General features: G+C 44.9%; 6 non-coding genes across 6 annotated transcripts; 2 read left to right on the top strand and 4 right to left on the bottom strand.

Annotated features, from left to right (window-relative positions):
• Positions 1-4320: 4320 nt before the first annotated feature.
• trnak-cuu (transfer RNA lysine (anticodon CUU)) lies at positions 4321-4393 on the top strand. The gene has a single exon. It is a non-coding gene; the product is annotated as a tRNA-Lys (tRNA).
• A 5812-nt stretch (positions 4394-10205) lies between these two features.
• On the bottom strand, positions 10206-10279 carry trnat-agu (transfer RNA threonine (anticodon AGU)). Its single transcript has one exon. It is a non-coding gene; the product is annotated as a tRNA-Thr (tRNA).
• A 1240-nt stretch (positions 10280-11519) lies between these two features.
• trnas-cga (transfer RNA serine (anticodon CGA)) lies at positions 11520-11601 on the bottom strand. The gene has a single exon. It is a non-coding gene; the product is annotated as a tRNA-Ser (tRNA).
• Positions 11602-12413: 812 nt separating this feature from the next.
• On the bottom strand, positions 12414-12487 carry trnat-agu (transfer RNA threonine (anticodon AGU)). Its single transcript has one exon. It is a non-coding gene; the product is annotated as a tRNA-Thr (tRNA).
• Positions 12488-16851: 4364 nt separating this feature from the next.
• trnas-uga (transfer RNA serine (anticodon UGA)) lies at positions 16852-16933 on the bottom strand. Its single transcript has one exon. It is a non-coding gene; the product is annotated as a tRNA-Ser (tRNA).
• A 264-nt stretch (positions 16934-17197) lies between these two features.
• Positions 17198-17269, top strand: trnaq-cug (transfer RNA glutamine (anticodon CUG)). Its single transcript has one exon. It is a non-coding gene; the product is annotated as a tRNA-Gln (tRNA).
• The last annotated feature ends 3452 nt before the right edge of the window (positions 17270-20721 follow it).

The following is a 20721-nucleotide window of genomic DNA, read 5'->3' as shown; positions in this document are numbered from 1 at the left end:
TGGTCCTCTCTGTCTCCTGTCCCCGGGTCTTGGTCTAGGCTAAAACAATACAATGTTGATTGGAATATGTTGATGTTGGAGTTTCACATTTACACAACAGAACCTCTGTTCTGTAACCAAAACGACCCCCAAAGGTGCAGTGTTTGAAGGCAGTCAGTTCTCATTGCACAGAAAGATGTACGGCATGTTGTCATGACAACAGCGGACCAATGAGAATGGAATTGAAAGCACCAGGTGAAAAGGAACCGCCCCCAGGTACACGGCATAAATGAGAGTGTTTTACAGATATTCAGGACTGCTTTCATGTGACTCCGTCAGGAGGAGCGTGGATCAGTCCGCTGTCAGCTGCAGTGTTATTGTGTTTGTTTTGTCTGATTGTCTTTGTCTTATCATTTTCATCACTGCTGTTGCATTAAACCTTTTCCTTCATTCTCAATTCGACCCTCAGCCTTCTTTTCCTCAGAAATCTGAACGAATGCGATGTTAAGTTATGAATTTCTTACAGTACCGTGTCCAATAATCCATGATCCTGGGCAGTGATCCTGGGCTCCTACAGGAGGAGACCGGCAGACCAAGCATAACGAAGACAAGCAACTTTCCATTGGCATGTCCTGTCTCTCCAACAAGATCAACGCCAGAACCAATGATAGACTTTGCATTAAAGCCTCTGTGACAACCAAATTACAGATGATCTAATTAATTGTGTATATAGTTGAGGGAACAAAAATGGCGCCGTTGTGTGTGGCTCGCCGTTTACCTCTGCTGAGATTATTGTGTATTGTCCTGCTCCTACTACTTATCACTCAGAATGTGTCACCACTGCTGGTGTATGACCGCTTGACCCTTGTAACTATAGGTAATTCAGCGGAAAAATGCTGATCCACGGCTCTGATGAGCAGTCAAAGTCCCACCGCCTTTCCTGGCGTCCATACCGGATTACCTACGGCGCCAACCTTGCTTGCTACCCCCCAAAAATAAAAATCGCCGCAGGGGACGCGGTAAGAGAGGCGGAGTTCGTGTCAGGCTTGTGGCTTACCTGGCTTCACTTTCCTCATGCGATCCGGACCTTTCAGGTGTCGGGTTTTCTACGGAGTTTGTGGGCTTCGATCGGCGGCGTACTTTGGCGTACAATTACCGGTGGCTCCGCCTACTGCGGATCTGCCTGACTCCGGGTGCCAGCCTCCCCGCTGCCGGAGCGTGAAGCTCTCTGTCCGCGGCTGTGTGCACAGGAATCTCCGCCCACTTAGTCGGGCTTCCAAACAGTCTGGAAGGCGTTCAATTCGCATGGCACTGATCAACACCAGATCAGTCATAAATAAGACTTTCATCCTCAGTGACTTTTTTACTACCAATGCTCTGGACTTTTTTCTGCTGACCGAAACCTGGCTAAAACCAGGTGAAACAGCGCCTTCACGGAGCTCCTCCCCCCCGGTTGCTCTTTTTTCAACTCCCCGCGAGCTTCAGGCCGAGGTGGTGGATTGGCCACACTCTTCAAGGATGAGTACAGATGCAGATTACTACCTGTTTCCTGCTGTTCTAGCTTTGAGCTTCAACTGTTCGTGGCTGACCTGGATTCCCCTGTTTTGTGTGCAATCATTTATCGCCCACCAAAACTCAACAGGGATTTTATCCGCGAGTTTTTGAATTTCTGGCTGACGTTGTTCCAAAATATGACAAGCTCCTGATTTGTGGGGACTTCAATATTCATGTTTGTTGCCCCTCAAACCCTTTGGCTAATGATTTTAAACTTTGTTAAACTCTTTTGGTCTTAATCAATGTGTGAATAGGCCAACACATAATCTTGGCCATACCTTGGATCTTATCATCTCTGTTGGACTTTCCGTTTCAGTCACTGACATTTTAGACTCCGGCATCTCAGATCACTTCCCATTAGATTTGAGATCAGCGTTCCTCCACCGCCTAGTAAACCTGTATCCTCAGTCTCCAGGCGTCGCTGTATCACTCCCTCCTCAGCTGCAGAGTTTGCTTCAAAATTCTTTGTCTCTCAGTTTTATGCTACTAATGGTCTGGTTTTACCATCTTCCCCAGACAGCATTCTCTCAGCTTTCTATTCTACAAGTGTGGAAATACTGTACTCTATCCCCTCATCGCTTTAAATCTATCAAACCTAAAGCAGACCCCTGGCTAAACGACAACACGAGGGCCCTTAGGCAACGCTGCAGACAAGCTTAACGGAGGTGGAAAAAGGACAAGTTACAAGTTTCTCTGGGCTTGTTAAGGGAATGTCTTGCAGAGTATCAGAAGCTGTAAAGGTGGCAAAGATGAACTATCTCTCATCTGTCATAACTAACAGCAGCCATGAACCTAGGGGTTATTCAACACTATAACTCTGTTGTGAATCCATGCGCCTCTTTTTTGACAGAGGTTTCGACCAGTATGTGTGAGAGTTTCTCTGTTACTTATTGATAAAGTAGCTTCAGTCAGGCAAAACGCCAGTGTTGATTTTAATGTGTCTGTACCTGTTGTTCCTGTGCATTCTGCTGTGTTTGAGGAATTTAAGCCTGTTTCTCTGTCGCTGCTCACTGAGGTTGTACAACACTTGAAACCTACCAATTGTGCTTTAGACATCATTCCTGCCAGGATGGTGAAGGAGGTTTTTAGCACCATTGGGTCGAGTCTACTTACCTTTTTTAACTGTTGTCTAAGTTCTGGTTCTGTCCCAGAAGCTTTTAAACATGCGTTGGTTAGGCCACTACTTAAAAGCCTAATCTTGATCCCAATGTGTTGTCCATTTTAGACTAGTCTCACATCTGCCCTTTCTTTCGAAGGTGTTGGAAAAAATTGTTTTTAATCAGTTACAAGTCTTTTTACAACAGAACTCAGTGTTAGAAAAATTTCAGTCTGGTTTTAAAACGCGCCATAGCACTGAGTCGGCGCTTCTAAGAGTTCACAGTGATATAGCTTTGTCTGTAGATGCTGGGGATCCTACTGTGCTAGTGATGTTGGACTTGACCGCAGCTTTTGATACGGTGGACCATGTAGTCCTTCTTGCACGCCTTGAGCATTTTGTAGGCATTCAAGGCACTGCACTTAAATGGTTTAGCTCTTATTTGACAAGTAGACTTTTTTCTTTCACAATGGGTGATTTCTCCTCCTCATCTGCTCCTCTCTATTGTGGGGTGCCCCAGGGTTCAATTCTTGGCCCTATCTTGTTCTCTTATATATGTTGCCATTAGGAGCTATAATCGAAAAGCACAACCTGTCATTTCATTGTTATGCAGATGACCTGCAAATTTATCTGCCTATACAACCCAATGACAGTGTTGCACTAAACTGCCTCCTAAATGGCATTAATGATATCAAGTTGTGGCTATCTCGCAATTTCCTGACCCTGAATGATGACAAGACCGAATGTATTATCTTCAGTACAAAATACATGTCAAACAATCAAACTTTAAGTCTGGGAGCTCTGACTTCATGCGCCAAGCAAACTGTAAAAAAATCTGGGTGTGACATTTAATTGTAGCATGAAATTTGACAAACAGATAAGCAATGTTGTCAAAACAAGCTTTTTCCAACTTCGTCTCCTGGCTAAAGTAAAGCCTTTTCTTAACAGGCACGATTTGGAAAGGACTATTCATGCCTTTAATAGTTCACGTCTCGATTATTGCAACGCTCTTTATGGTGGCCTAAATCAAAAATCCATCGCACGTCTGCAGATTTTGCAAAATGCCGCTGCTCGCTTTCTCACAAATACTTCTCGGAGTGCACACATCACTCCCGTTCTTTTTACTCTACACTGGCTTCCGGTGCGTTTTAGAATTGATTTTAAAATTGCATTGTTTGTTTTTAAAGCCCTAAATGGCCTTGCCCCAAAGTATTTGTCCGAGCTTTTAACTTTGGGTGGGCAAAATCGGTTGTTGCGGTCTTCCAATCTACGGACTCTAGAAGTCCCGAGGTCGAGGTACAAGCAGTGGGGCGATCGGGCTTTCGCTGTTGCTGGCCCAACTCTGGAACAAGCTCCCGCCAGACATTCGCACTATAACGGATGTTGTTCATTTTAAATCAAAACTTAAAACTTATTTATTTAGAATGGCTTTTAATACACAGTAGTGGTGTAACAACTCTTTTTCTGATGATTATAGGTTACTTAATCTGTCTGTTTTTTATGCTTTGTCTGTTTGTTTGTTTTGTTTGTTTGTATTTCACGTGAATGTTGTGTTTTGTTTTCTTGATGATGTAAAGCACTTTGGACACCTGCTGGTGCTGTAAAGTGCTATATAAATAAATGTTGATTGATTGATTATCATATTTACTTTATTTACTCGATATTTACTCGCAACTCAAATTTTAAGAAGTGCCTGACTAGCTCAGTGGGTAGAGCATGAGACTCTTAATCTCAGGGTCGTGGGTTCGAGCCCCACGTTAGGTGGTGGTGTTTTAGAGAGTGGGAATGCCTGAGTTCTGCACCATATAGGGGGCAGATCATCTGTCAATCGAAAGATTAGCAGTTCCATCCCAGTGTAAAAATCCCTGTAATTTACCAGACTAAAATGTGCCTGCATTCTACGATCATGGTCTAAAATTGAAGACATGAAGGTATTTTTGCCCCCTGTGAACAATTAAAGAATTTTTCTGATGTTTTTAATTTTGTGGGCAAGCCACGGCTGGGATTCGAACCGTCGAACTGTGGAACATCAAGTATACCGCCAGTCTAGGCATTTTACTGCCCCCTACTGTCTTTTTAAATGAACAGTTCTTTAGTAATTTAATTGTCCACAAGGCAGATATTCCATCAGTTTCTTTATTTTTGTCCAGTTTTCCAGTTTAAAAACTGTTTATTGCCTTATTTGGAAATCACTTTCCAGAATTTGGGGTGTTACTCTGTTATAAGCTGGGCTGGGTTGTAAATAGTGATACAATAAATAATAATTGCAAATAAATAACTATTGATAAGTTCTTCCCCAAACCTTACAGAAAGGCTTAGTTTTGATCTGATTGCAAGGATTGTTGGGCATCTTTTATAAATGAAAACTGATACACTGTATTATTTATTCCTACCTTCCTGAAGTGAATAGCATCCTACATGTAAGTAACTGTTGCTGCATGTTGTCATCATTGTCATCACCATTATCATCATTATTATTTTATAATTATTGTTACCCACTTTAGTGTAGAAAAAAAGGAATAAATAAAGAATTTTTGTAAAGGTTTAATTAAAACACACCATAAAAAGTACAACAAACACAAAACAATTATCATAAATGTTATTGTTTTTTTTTTAAAGTCCTCCAGCCACTGTTCTTTGGGGACAGCCTCAACTGAAGGGCAGTACACAGTCCCTTTGTACTGGCTGTGTCCTGTCTCAGCTGTCCTGAACTGCCCGCATTTCTTGCACGTGTCGTGCAGTACTCTGCGGGTCAGTTTTCAGACTGGAGCCGGAAGAGCAGGAGTTTGGCACGCTGCAGCACTGCCAAATGGGAGATTGGATGTAGTCCTCCCTGGGTTTAGGCTGAACCCCAGGGCCTGGGGGGCAGACATCAGGACAGGCACCTGTGTACTCATTGGAGCCAGCATCATCAGCTGTGGAGCTGACGTGGGAGGTGGATGCGGAGCCGGGAAGAGCTGCCGCTGAGTACGTGGCCTCACAGCCACAGGTGTCGCGAATGTGGGTGCAGCCTTCCTCTTAACCTGCGCTTGACCCACAGTGGTACTGGTGAGCCGGGCCAGGTGGGGGGGGGGACAGATAGGGGTGCATATTTGCGCTGGGGAGAGGGTCAGCCGCCACAGACAAGCGGCTTGGCAGGTCCAGACCCCGCATCACCACCATGCTGTCTTGCCTCTTCACCGTCTTATTGTGCCACTGCACTAGGGTGGTGTGGCTCACGTCCACCAGCTGCATGGTGGTTTGCTGATTAATTAACCCGTTGGCGAGAATGCGCCGCCTGACTGGTCTGTAGTCCTCCAGGATAAGGTCCCATCTGGATCTCTTCTTGGGACTGCGGTGGATGGCACAGCCGAACAAAGATGGTTCCCACCAGGCGGCAGCAATCTGGCCCTTGGGCAAGCGGGGCAGCGATGGTGAGGGCATGCCGCTTTACATTCTCTCCACCCCTGGAGTGAACTCCTGCCTCATCTTTGAAGACTTGAACCTCCCTGTGTCCAGCCTAGTCTTGTGTCTGGCAGCAAAGACAACCCGTTGCTTGTCGTGGTCTAGGAAGTTCTGGCACAGAGCGACAATATTGACAAAATCACCTGAGAAAGACAACATACAAAGAACCGCACATGAGAAAACAAAAACAGTCAAGTGTGGACATTTGAGACAGAGAACAGAGGAGGAAAAACAAGACGATATAAGTTCGTGACCTGCTGGTTGGTGAGGGCTAGAGGGCTGGTTGTGCAGCTCCACTAGATATTCTGCCAAGCTGTCCACTCATCCACAGCCTGGTGAAACAAGGATGAGAATTCTGAGATGAGTGAAGTTGGGACAAAACAAAATAACAGTGATGTTATTTATTAGCAAATGAATATGCTTTACATACCCCAGACACATCCGCAGCCATGCAGGAGATGGCAGGCTGGATAGGAGCAGCCAGGGAGGAGGCAGCAGCCAGGGAGGAGGCAGCAAGGATGGAGAAGACAGGCTGTGTTGAGACACTTAGGTCATCAAGGAGACCTGACATTGTGAGGTCAGTTGTTTGGTCTTCCTCAAAGCCTTCATTGTCTTCCTCGCCCCCGTCCACATCCTCCAGCATGTCTTCTGTCTCCTCTGAGTCAGGGCTGACCTGCAGGGGCTGCCCAGTCTGACTTAACAGGTAGTCAACACCAAGCAGCTCTCCTATTAAAAAGAAAACATAAACATGTGCCCAAGCATGCACACGTAATTAATTAGTTAATGTCATGTATCATGTTAAGTATATAGTTAGCTTTTATTTTGAATGTCGGTTAAAACACTTAGAAGCCAACAAACCAAAAATACTAGGTAGACAGTTATTATTACATTAGCATACCAGTGTATTTGGAGGGTGGCCTGAAGTTTGGCACAAATGGCCGGCCAAACACCTTCAAGCTGCTGCTGTTGACGCACTGGGTCACATGCCCGGCGTAGGTGAGCAGAGACGATGGCCTACTGGTCACCGCCGCACTCCCCCGATCCTGTTCCACCTGTTCAGGCCTTCCAGGAGGTAAAGATGGAAATTCAGCGCATTTGCACTAGTTCCTGACAAAAAAATAAAATATTAATAGTCCATTAAAAAGGTCTGGCTTTCCAATCTAATGATTCTTTTCATAAAAGACTATACTGGGTTTTATGATGTACTGTAAGGAAGACACCCACCTGGAATGAACGTGTTCAGGTGTCAATGAAATGATTCCAGAGACGTGGACCCTCTGGCACAGCGATACTCAGGACAACACCCCCCTTCTTGGTGGTACTCGTCTCTGTATGAAAGCTGCACACCAGGCAGGTCCTGGATGCACTTGACGTGGCGTTGCTGCACACGCCAGATGTGCTCCATGCGCACCTGGTCCAGCAGTGGCACCTCCATGAGGTCCCTCCTGTTTGCCTGAACTGAAAAGACAAACAATATTAATTTGATTATGTAACAAACACAAAACCACTATATATATATATATAATATATATATATATATATATATATGAAATAAGAGTTATTTAATGAATTATTCACCATTGACACACTTAGTAGGGGGACTGGGAGTCCTCACAGAAGACGGAGAAGGGATATATATATATATATATATATGTATATAACCAGCTGGACCTGCCGGAAAGATGGTGGCACAGCAGCCGTTGCACCAGCGGTCGAGACCAGAGCAGCAGACTGCGAGGCTGCTGGCAGGAGGCTGAGTGGTGGGCTGCTAAAGCAACAGCATTGTGATGCGTGATGTAACAGCAACAACACTGCAGCAGACATGAGATGTGAGATTAAACATAATGATACATCAATTTAAAACAGATCACCTTAGTGCAGTGAAATCCACAATTACAGGCCACTGACCCTCCAAACAGAGTGGTCTGTCCACGGGCCTGCATGGGACATTTCTCAATCTGAAACAATCACAACCATGTTTAGACTGGGGTGTACAGTAATTTGTTTTATTCATAGCATCTGCACTATTGTATGGTATATTTTTTGAAGTTATCATTATATATTGCTATATTTTACCTTCTGATAGAGGTCATGCCACTTCCGCTGCTTAGGGGCTGGTCCTTTGCCTCCAGAAGGCCAAACCCCTGAGCGGGCATACGCCCTCAACCTCGCCATCCACTCTCCTTCCCCCATGGACTTGTTGCTTTTAGGCTTATTGCTCATCTAAAGGCAACATGAATATGGACAACAATATACAATGAGCATCCTTTGGACAATACACTGTGACACTACAGCACAAACGCACACCTACTATGACAGCTGCATTATCAAAATCAATCAAGTTACTTTTAAATGGGTAGTAATCTACCTGGATGATTAGCATAGAGTAGGCTATGTCATAGCAAGTTAGCTACATATTGTTTCTCTATTCACAGTAATATTGAGAATAATATGTAGATCGTAACATTAGTTTGTTTACATGACACAAACTAGCCATAATACAGTAGTTAATTTAGCTACAGATTGCAATTTACCCAGGTGCAGGTGGTTAACTAAGAATAGTAACAACATAGTAGTTACATGGCTTTTTCTATTTATATTAATATTTCACAAGTTACGTTTATCAATAGTAACGTTAATGTCAGTTAGTTTACATTTCACATGACACAAACGATCATATTAGCTAGCCTACCGCTACAGTTAGCATTAGCGATTGTTAGCTATAATGCTACGGCCATATAACAATGTAACACCTGGCAAAATTATCAGAACACTTTGTGTGAAGGTATTAAATAAACTGTATAGGCCTATTTAAGAAGGAAACGCATGTTAATGGTTACTTACCATTGAAGTTTATCTCACTGTCAGCTTAAGTGCGATGACAACAAACCGTTACTAGGCACGCTGGGGGCGTCATGTACGTGAACGTCATCCTATGACGCTTGGGACGTCAGCGTCATGTACGTGCGTCATCCAATCTTTCCAATTTATCAGCGTTATGATTGGCTAGATCCATTGTCATCCCGCTACGTGACTGGACGGGGGTGAATTTCACATTGGACATGACCGAACGTGATTAGCTGTCAAGATTGGAAATAGAACAGACGATTCTGAGCGAGAAAGCGCCACTCTGCTCTGGAATTTCTACCCAGGTCTGTGATTCACATTTTGATGGAAGTTGGCAACCTAGGTTCCAACCGCTCACGGGTTGGAAAGTTAAACATTTGGTAGACCTTGCAACTATCTTTTATGTGAGCTTCCTGATTACTAACACATTGATTATTCACATGTAACACTTGTGATTTTCTGGTGTTTTAAAACAGGGCATTGTGAGTACAGATATAAACATCAGTAAGGAGTCTACCAAGTTGCCTCTTATCATTTTAGTTGGACACCCAGTGAGGCTTACCGCGATGGTTTGGACTGGGTCGACTAGGGTTTTCGGCTGCTCTTGTAATTGTCAGCCCAAACATATGGGCGTTCATGGAGACATGGAAGAAAGTCACTAGGGTGGCAATTTGCTTGACAATAGCAATACATTGCGCGGGATGTTAATGGCATCTTATTGACCTTGTACCCCAAAATGCAATACAGGCTAAATCCCATGGTGGGAATCAAGATCCATCAATGTTTCTGTCCACAATGTCCACCTGAATCCAGAAATGTCCCTGCCAGATGGGCAATAGACTGACAGTTGGGTCAAAATTGTGCAATTATCTTCAAAATGTCCAACTGAGTCCACAAGTATACCTGCCAGATGGGAAATTAACTGATAACTGTCTTCATGGTCTGAACATGTCAAATATTGCCGGCCAACGCCCACATTGAGTCCAGGTGTGTCTGTTTTGGTTCCTGATCCATGCTATGACCCCAAGAGTGCACAATTTACAATTGAAAGCTGTGGGGAAAGGGGGGTTTCAAAGCTAATAGACCATTCAACAAGCAGTTCTGATGCACTATACTGGCCCACTCAGGATGAGCACTGTATACTCTGACTGCAGCAACACAAGTTCAAATTTCAGTGATACCTAATTTTTATGGTGATTACGAGACTGAATGCAAAGTGATCTGTAGCCGGGGATTGGGTGGACATGATGATGGTATGCAAACTGAAGTAATCTCGGCAACAACAAGGTGCTGCTGGGAATTGAACCCAGGATCTCCTGTTTACTAGACAGGCACTTTAACCAACTAAGCCACAGCACCTCCATGAATAGGTGTAATGTTAAGTCTTAATTTCTCTTTTACCTAGAATAAGCTAAACATACAGTATACTGACTGGCAGTATTGGGAGTAACGGTTTACAAAAGTAACGCAAATAAAGTAATGTATTCCTTTTTGCTTTAACACAGTAATATAACATATTACCAATTACATTTCAGTAATATTATACTTGTTTAAACAACAACAAACACAACATTAAACTAGAGACAGTGAAGCTCAGTCCACCAGGTGGACCAGTCACCATTTGAACCAGACTGGGGGGGAACGTTCAGGGCCCAGCACTCTTCCAGATCGTTGAGAACCTCTAGCAGCTGGGTGTGCTGCAATACAAAAATGAGAAATTGGTGACCAGGCCAAGATGCCTCGTGGGGGCCTCCCTAGGGAGGTAGTCCAGGCACGTCCACCTGGAGGTCTTGGGTAAGACCCAGGACTAGGTGGAGGGATTATATCTCCAACCTGGCCTGGGAACGCCTCGAGATCACCCAGTTGCTCGGAAAAGGGAAGTTTGGGGTCCCCTGCTGGAGCTGCTTGACAAAGATGGATGGTTGGAACCCTGGTCACTAGCTCATTGTAATCTTGCATGACAGACAAACGTTTAGTAGGCGCTGTAGCTTAGTGGTTAAATCACCTGTCTTGTAAACAGAGATCCTGATCCAAATCCAACAGTGCCTGATAATTAGTTAATACTTTAGTTATCAGCACTACAAAGAGTGTATATATTTGTTATTTATTTTTGCTATAGTGCTTAACAAGCATTATTTAATTTTGCCCAGTTGTGGCCTGTTGAGGGGCAATACATATCTGAAGGGAAATGGATTGGACCCATTTTTTAATGCTTTCAAAACCTTGTTTTGTTGGGGCTGAACGTGGCCCAGGTGTACACCAGGACCCTGTGACATCACTGTCAGGTGGGTTTCAGGTGTTTGATGCTAAATGAGGTCAGAGGTGAAATAAACATGAACTTTACCGACCAAGGCACTTTGGCACTGACTGCCTGATTTTAACGTCTTCAGTGCTGCTGGAATGAAAATTAATACATTGATTATTTAATATAAGTTGACTATATCGCGATATGCAACTAAAGAAGAATCACTGTGTCTTCATAGATCTAAGAAGAGGGAGCCAACTCGTAGGGATCTGCACCACACATAAACTGTAATTTCTCAAAATATCTTCCTCCCCTATATGTCCCTGAATTCTTAATTATTCTGTAGTTAGAAATCGCTGTGAGCAGGGTTTGAACCTGCGCAGGGAGACCCCATTGGATTTCGAGTCCAACGCCTTAACCACTCGGCCATCACAGCTGTAAAATAAGCTCTGTTTTTACAGCGGAGAACCCCTGAGGCCTGACAGACTCCATTCAGACCAATCAGACAAAGATAGAGCCTATCTCACAAGTACCTTGGGCAAATCTAAATGAATAATGGGGATTCCCAAGCACTTCAGTTCCAAAGGATCATTCAAATCTTGTGGGTATTTCAGGTGTAATGTGGGTAGTTAATCCACCCCCTTTAGATGATCTGATTAATTTCCGAACCAGTCCAGATTAACAATTAACAAGTTATTGAATCACAAGTCAATGAGAAACATACATGTGTACAGACAAGGCTAGCAGTAACAGCGCCGCATCAGAACATTTCTGGTGTGCAAAGACCAAGAATATGCCACGCAACAGAAATGCCATGCTCACATCACACAGGCAGTGGGCAGGAGGCCTTACCCTCGACTTCCACCAACTGCGGATCCACTCTGCTTTGTGTCTGCTCCGTGATCCGCAGTCTGTCAACACCCACCTGGTCCGGATTTGTTGCAGGCCATGACGGACCACTGAAGTCACAAGGACCCACGGGATCTCGTAAATTCATGTATGACCACGCGATATAACAGGATGTAGTTTGTATAAACAGAACCACAAAACCTGATGAATGAACTAACTTAAACTTGCATTGCTCTAAATTTCATGTGTTTTCATGTATCATCTTAAGTCTGTGTTGATGTAGTGTTTCTGTGTAAATGTAACATGCTTTTTTCATTTGCTACCAGGGCTTAATGAGTAGCATGGGGATTGGGTAGACATGATGATGGGATGCAAACAGAGGTGATGACTGCAACAACAAGGTGCTGCAGGGATTTGAACCCTGGATCTCCTGTTTACTAGACAGGTACTTTAACCAGCTAAGCCACAGCACCCCCATGAGTACTACTCACAAACAAAACAACAAACTTACTCTCATTCAGTTCAGGAGTTGCAAAATGGCGCCGCTTGAGTGGCAGCTTGTTACAGTAGCTCTGCAGTTTGATACATCTTTTTAGTGTTTTTACGGTGTTTTGTCTTTTTTGTTATTTTTTCTTTGTCACTACCGACACTTTAAGCAAGTGGGCAGCTATGGATGTTCATATTGTTACGTTCGTAGCTTGTCTCTTGCTGTTTTTGGAACTTTTTGGCACAGCAAATGGAAACTCATCCACAAAGCACCCCACTCAACGACGGTCCCATTGTTCTACACCCGGGATCAGCTGTTAGCCCTGCGCCACACACCCCCTCTCTGCGCGGAGCGGCAGGAGATTCCGAAGGAGTTACGGAGAAGAAGGAGAGGGAGCAGAGCGGGTGTGAAGCGCAGGGAGCGGAAAAGACGGTATAAACCATGTTTACCGTCTGTCATCATGGGCAACGTTAGATCTCTGTCTAACAAGATGGAAGAGCTGACGGCGCTGACCCGACTGCAGAGAGAGTACCGGGAATGCAGCCTCATGTGTTTCACCGAGACGTGGCTGTGTGAACTTTCTCCCCGACGCACACGTCACCCTGGACGGTTTTAAACTTTTACGAGCGGACAGGAAAGCAACGGAGAGCGGTAAGAAGAAGGGAGGGGGGATCGCTGTGTTTGTGAACGATAGGTGGTGCCACCCGGGACACATCAGTGTGAAGGAGCAACTCTGTACCAGAGACTTGGAGCTGTTAGCAGTCAGTATTAGGCCATATTACCTCCCGAGGGAGTTCTCACAGGTTATCGCTGTGACCGTGTACATCCCCCCCTCGGCGGTCGCTGCTGCTGCTACAGATCAGATTCATACTGTTGTGGCTCAACTTCAAAACCAGCACCCCCATTCCCTTCTCCTCATCTCTGGGGACTTCAATCATGCTTCCCTGTCCTCTGCTCTCCCCACCTTCACCCAGTATGTTAATTGCCACACCAGAGGCGTCACAACTTTGGACTTACTGTATGCTAATATCAAAGAAGCATACACCTCATTCCCCCTCCCCCCCCTCAGCCGCTCAGATCACAATCTCGTCCATCTAGTCACAGACTACTCCCCTGTGGTGATCAAACAACAACCTGTGAAGAGGCTTGTGAAGCAGTGGTCTGAGGAGGCAAGTGATAGGCTCAGGGACTGCTTTGAAATTACAGACTGGGAAGCACTCTGCACCCCCCACGGCACCAACATTGACAACATGACACAATGCATCACAGACTATATCAACTTCTGTGTGGAGAACACTGTGCCCTCCAAGTTGGTCCAGTGTTTTCCCAACAACAAACCCTGGGTGACTTCTGAGATAAAAGCTCTGCTAAATGAGAAGAAGAGGGTTTTTGCATCAGGGGACAGAGAGGAGCTGCGCAGAGTCCAGAAGGAACTCAGACTCAGGATCAGGAGGGGGAAGGTCATCTACGGGAGGAAATTAGAAAAGAGTTTGGAGCAGAACAATGCTAGGGACGTCTGGAGAGGAATGCAGAACATCTCCGGCCACGGCAAAGCTGTGGTAAGAAGCCAAGCCGGAGGAGACAAGGACTGGGCAGATGAGCTGAATCTGTTTTTTAACAGATTTGACTCTGCCTCCTCGCCTCCCTCTTCACACCCCCAGCCCCCTCTTTCACACCTCCCCTGGCCTTCTCCTCCTCCCCCCCCTCCCCTCCTCAGCCTGCCACCTTCAACGACCCGCATCAGCAATGAACCCACCAGCCCGCTCCTCCCCCCTCTCCCCGCTCATCAGTTCACCACCCCCCTCTCCCCCTCCCTGAGACCCTCACCTCCTACCATCCACACCCCCAGTCATCCTCCACCCACTTCTCCATAACAGATGATCAGGTGAGAAGTCAACTGAAGAAGCTCAAGGCAAGGAAGGCCCCGGGCCCGGACGGCATCAGCCCAAGTCTCCTCAGGGACTGTGCTGACCAGCTCTGTGGTGTGTTCAGGCACTTATTCAACCTGAGCCTGGAGAAGGTCCCAGCCCTGTGGAAGACCTCCTGTGTGGTCCCGGTACCAAAGTCACCGCGACCCAAGGAGCCAAACCACTTCAGGCCTGTTGCCCTGACTTCTCACCTGATGAAGACCATGGAGAGGATCATCCTGCGTCACCTGCGACCCCTGGTGGGCACACAGCTGGACCCCCTGCAGTTTGCTTACCAGCCTGGGATTGGAGTGGACGACGCAGTGATCTACCTGCTGCACAGATCGCTGCTCCACCTGGAGGACAGCGGGAGCACTGTGAGAGTCATGTTCTTCGACTTCTCCAGTGCTTTTAACACCATCCAGCCTTCGCTCCTCAGAGTGAAGATGGAGAGTGCCGGAGTGGACCAACATCTGGCTGCATGGACTACGGACTACCTCACCAACAGACCACAGTATGTGAGGCTCCATCACTGTGTGTCTGACGTGGTGCACTGCAGCACAGGTGCCCCTCAGGGTACGGTGCTCTCCCCCTTCCTTTTCACCCTCTACACCTCGGACTTCACACACAACACCACCCACTGCCACATCCAGAAGTTCTCTGATGACACAGCCGTTGTTGGTTGTGTCTCTGAGGGGAACGATCTGGAATACAGGTCGGTTATCAAGGACTTTGTCAGCTGGTGTGAGCTCAACCAGCTTCAGCTTAACACCAGCAAGACAAAGGAGATGATAGTCGACTTCAGGAGGAAAACATCCCCCTTCTCACGGTGAGCATCCAGGGATTGGACATTGATGTAGTGGAGAGCTACAAATTCCTGGGTGTTCACCTAAACAATAAACTGAACTGGACTGATAACACCCAAGCACTCTACAAGAAGGGCCAGAGTCGCCTCCATCTGCTGAGGAGACTCAGGTCCTTTGGAGTGTGTAGGACTCCCCTCAGGACCTTCTATGACTCTGTGGTGGCCTCTGCCATCCTCTACGCTGTGGTCTGCTGGAGGGGGGGCAGCTCGGACCGGGACAGGAGCAGACTCAATAGACTGATCAGGAGAGCGAGCTCTGTCCTGGACTGTCCTCTGGACCCCATAGAGAAAGTAGGGGAGAGGAGGATGTTAGCCAAGCTGACATCCATCATGAACAACACCTCTCACCCCCTACATGACACTGTGGGGTCCCTGAGCAGCTCCTTCAGCAGCAGACTGATACACCCCCGGTGTAAGAAGGAGAGGTACCGCAGGTCCTTCATCCCGGCCGCTGTCAGACTCTACAACACCTGCACTACCTGATAGTGTTGTAGTTTCTGTTCCTGTTTTTCTCCCATCTACATCACACACTTTCTGTTTATCTTTAATATTGGTATTTATATTATTTTATTACAAGTACTTACTTTTCAATATTTATGGTCTCAGGTTAATATAATTTAAATTAGGCTACCGACTCTTGCTTCTTTGCTCTAATTACACATTCAACTTAATTTTTAACGTCACTTACACCGCAATATTGTTTCTCTTATCATGGCAACCGCACTTTAAAATTCCTTTTGTTTGACGGCATTTTACTTACTCAGTCTACCATATTTTCATTGTCTATTTCTTGCGTGTATTTCTTGCCTTGTATTTTTTGCCTTGTATTTCTTTCGTGCTTATTTGTTTGTGTGTTATTGTTTTGTTTTTTTGTTTTTTGCTGTTGCTGCTATGCTGCTACTTGTAACGACAGAATTTCCCCGTCGAGGGATAAATAAAGTATGATCTAATCTAATCTAATCTTAAGGGGCAATAGAGTCTAGGATTTCAATGCATGTGGAATGGAACTCAGAGAGAATGTTATCTGGGGAAGAGGGAGAGACCAGACCATTCTTGGCATTAAACTGTGAGCTCACAAACGCAGATGCAAACTCTCCAGCTGAAGAGGAGGTGATGCAGCAGAGCCTAGAAGCTGAGGAGACAGGTTTAATTGCGGGTGGTGGAACATGTCTATGTCTGTGGATCCTCATGGAGGCAGCTTGATAGATTGTTATGCTCCCTTATTTGTGCGATATAACCAAGATCTAATTTTTTATCAAACCGGGTTGGGAGAGTAACCTTTCTGGTTACTTTTTGACAAACAAAGCAAGTTACGTCACTCAAAGAAAGCTACTGGCTGGGAACCAAAGCCATATCAACTGCTTGGAAGGCAGCTAAGCTCACCACTATACCACCATCACTGGACAATACAACGTTCACTGCAAATCTTGCAACACATCTGGGCATTGAGACTGAAAAGAAATGCTCAGAGATGCTTTGGTGGCTTCCAGTACCTATTTGATATTTTTACATTGTCCATGAAGGCACATCTGCCATTTGGTATAATGAAATGTGTGACCACCGTTGAAGGAGAGCTTTCGTTGTCAGCAGGATTCTAACCTGCGCGGCGAGACCCCAATGGATTTCAAGTCCATCGCCTTAACCACTCGGCCACAACAACCTGAAACGCAGTGCAATACTGATTTGCACTAATATTTGCACTGACTCACAAAAAAAACACGAGTAAAATTAAAAAGCACTGCATAAACCTTGCTACCGTGTGTTTATTTAAATATGGGTACACTTTACATGTAGGTGTATACTTTACTGCAAATTAAACTGAGATGTCTGGGTTTCAATCTCTGTTCAATCTGTGTGCCTTTAATATCACACATGTGGATATAATGACAGAGACTGCCAAGCAAACTCTTGCAGCACATTTGAAGGTTCCATGGTGTAATGGTTAGCACTCTGGACTCTGAATCCAGCGATCTGAGTTCAAATCTCAGTGGAACCTGCTTTTAAAGCCAAGCACCGGTGAAAAAGATCAACCTTTCAACTTTCCACATCTAGTTTAAAGTAAGCTTACAGGTTTAATGTCCTTTGCCATTTAGACTGTAAACAGTATGTTGGTGGGGGCATGTTGAGGAGTCACCTGGTTGTTAATGTAACTTGAAGGAGCTCCAAATTTGACAGTATTGACTGGAAGTGATAGGCTTTGAGTTACATGGGGGATACACACTTTGCATTCAGTCTCGTAATCACCATAAAAATTAGGTATCACTGAAATTTGAACTTGTGTTGCTGCAGTCAGAGTATACACTGTTCATCCTGAATGGGTCAGTATAGTGCATCAGAATTGCTTGTTGAATGGTCTATTAGCTTTGGAACCCCCCTTTCCCCACATCTTTCAACTGTCAGATATGGGTGGGGGAGTGGGCACTGTGTCCAACCCTTTCTGTGTAAAAAAAAACAACTAAAGTAGTCTCTTGGATGAGAGACAAAACTTCTGCGGAGGACCTTTTACCAAGTCCAGTTGCCCTCGGCCTAGTTGTGATCTTTGGGGGTAATAGCATGGATCAGTAACCAAAACGGACACATCTGGACTCAATGTGGGCATTGTACGGCAATATTTGACACGTTTAGACCATTAAGACAGTTATCAGTTTATTTCCCATCTGGCAGGTATATTTCTGGACTCAGTTGGACATTTTAAAGATAATTGCACAATGTTGACCCAACTGTCAGTCTATTTCCCATCTGGCAGGGACATTTCTGGATTCAGGTGGACATTGTGGACAGAAACATTGGTGGATCTTGATTCCCACCAGAGGATTTGGCCTGTATTGCACATTGCCTTCACATCCCGTTTAATGTATTGCCATTGTCAAGCACATCGCCACCCTGGTGACTTTCTTCCATGTCTCCATGAACGCCCATATATTTGGGCTGACAGTTGAGAAACCTTCCTTTGTTAACTAGGACATGGATGACTGAGAACCTACTATATCATGACATGTTTAATTTACACTGTTCTATACTCTATATACTGACATACTGTATTAATGTAAGAGTTCTCAGGGCAGTAAAATGTCCCCTGTGAGATTTAATACTTGATATGAGATTACTGCAATGCATTCTGGTCAAGACTGTGTAACTGAATCCAGCTTATCTCCCTCCCCCTTCCTTCCTCTCTCTCTCACTAGTGAACCCCCTGCCTGTGAGTCAGTAGTTTTTCACTTTTACTTTGTCTTGTTGTGAAGCAGACGTTTCCCCCATGTTAAACATCTGGTAAGTTCCACTTTTCAGCTGCTTTTTGATCTTTCATTAAACTGTAAACATGTGTTTTGTTAGAGAAGAGTTGAGCTTGGTTAGGGTTAACTGTAACAGTGATTAATCCTAACAGCTGTGTGTCAGAACAGTACAAGTTAAAGGCCTACTGAGTTAAAACCATGCAAGTATTATAAGCTAAATGCATTTACTGTATCAAAGTAAAAGCTGTAGAAACTCTAGATGTGTGTGTGAGGTGTTAGGGTTAGCAGTGTTTGGGGTGTTAGGGTCAGGGGTGTTGGGGGTGTTAGGGTTAGGGGGCTAGGATTAGGGTGTGTGTCTATTGTTTCTGTTTAGAGTATGTATATATTAGTGTGTATATTTTGTTTTGGTTGTTTTGTATGTGTAAGCACATTGTGAGCAACAATGTTCCAAAGAAAAATTCCTTGTATGTGTCATACATACCTAGCAAATCAAACTGATTAGGGTTTGGGGTATTACGGGTGTTAGGTGTAGGTGTGTTAGGGTTAGGGGTGTTAGGGTTAGTGGGTTTAGGGGGGTAGGGTTAGGGGTGTTAGGGTTAACACAAACACAATCACCATCTACTTTAACAGGAGCGGACCATGATGGAGTGAATTCTAAATCCACATTTTACCCGTGTGTTGTCCTCCGGGGGTCCCAGAGACCCGTCCTGCATTCAGTCGTATTTCTCCGCTATTGTGGCCTCGGCCTCCAGGATTCCGAGACCCGTCCTCCACTCAAACCTGTTAAATAAACTAAATAAGTTCCCGTGACACGAAGGACAATACAAGGGTTAAGAAGTCAAATGTAGCTCTTCTGACAAAGTGAGACAAGACTGAAGGTGATCTGTATTACTGTATTATAGCATATATTGATATTCTGTGTTGCTGTTTTATTTGTAGGCTTCTACAGGCTTCTAAGTGAAACTATGTGGCAGACTGTGGAACAGAATCCAGCTTATCTCCGTCCCCCCTCATTTCCTCTCTCTCTCACTGGTGAACGCCCTGCTCTTTGTGAGGCAGTAGTTTATTCCTTTTACTTTGTCTTGTTGTGAAGCACATGTTTCCCCCACGTTAAACATCTGGTAAGTTCCACTTTTCAGCTGATTTTTGATCTTTCATTAAACTGTAAACATGTGTTTTGTGGGAGAAGAGTTGAGCTTGGTTAGGGTTAACTGTAGCAGAAAATCCATAAAGACTCTACAGCTGATCCAGAATGCTGCGGCACGTGTTCTGACGGGAACCAGGAAAAGAGATCACGTTTCTCCTGTTTTAGCTTCTCTGCATTGGCTTCCTGTAAAATTTAGAATAGAATTTAAAATCCTTCTTCTCACCTACAAAGCTCTTCATGGTCAGGCTCCATCTTATCTTAAAGAGCTTATAGTACCTTACAACCCTAGGAGAGAACTACGCTCCCAGAATGCAGGGTTACTGGTAGTTCCTAGAGTCTCTAAAAGTAGAACGGGAGCCAGAGCGTTCAGCTATCAGGCTCCTCTCCTGTGGAACCAGGTTCCAGTTTGGGTCCGGGAGGCAGACACCGTCTCCACATTTAAGAGTAGGCTTAAGACTTCCTTTTTGATAAAGCTTATAGTTAGGGCATAGAATCGAATATTGTTAGGGAGTAGTAGTTAGTCACATAGTTTTCAGATTTATCTATCATATAATATAACCAAAGGGAGACTTGGCATACAGCCCGATCCGGTTGGGGGAGTTCTGGCCCGGCCGGGCTGGAGCTCTCTTTACCTCGTCTCTCTTGGTTTGTTGTAATAATAGTTTTAGACAGCTGGGGACTTATTTTGATACACTAGTTAGGGCATAGAATCGAATATTGTTAGGGAGTAGTAGTTAGTCACATAGTTTTCAGATTTATCTATCATATAATCAAGAAATAATAGAACTAAAGGGAGACTTGGCATACAGCCCGATCCGGTTGGGGAGAGTTCTGGCCCGGCCGGGCTGGAGCTCTCTTTACCTCGTCTCTCTTGGTTTTGTTGTAATAGTTTTAGACAGCTGGGGACTTATTTTGATACACTGAGCTCCTCTCTCCTCTATCTTTCCATCTTTTCATTTATGTGCATCCATGTCCCAGAAATGCTTGTTACTAACCTAGCTCTGGGGAGTCATTCCCCGGAGTCCTTATGTTCTTTTTTCCCCAGCATGTTCCCTTGGATCAGAGAGG

The sequence above is a fragment of the Etheostoma spectabile genome, unplaced genomic scaffold, assembly GCF_008692095.1.
Source record: "Etheostoma spectabile isolate EspeVRDwgs_2016 unplaced genomic scaffold, UIUC_Espe_1.0 scaffold00018818, whole genome shotgun sequence".
Lineage (NCBI taxonomy): Eukaryota > Metazoa > Chordata > Actinopteri > Perciformes > Percidae > Etheostoma > Etheostoma spectabile.
The sequence above is the reverse complement of the archived record's forward strand: the minus strand, read 5'-3'. Positions and strand labels throughout refer to the sequence as shown.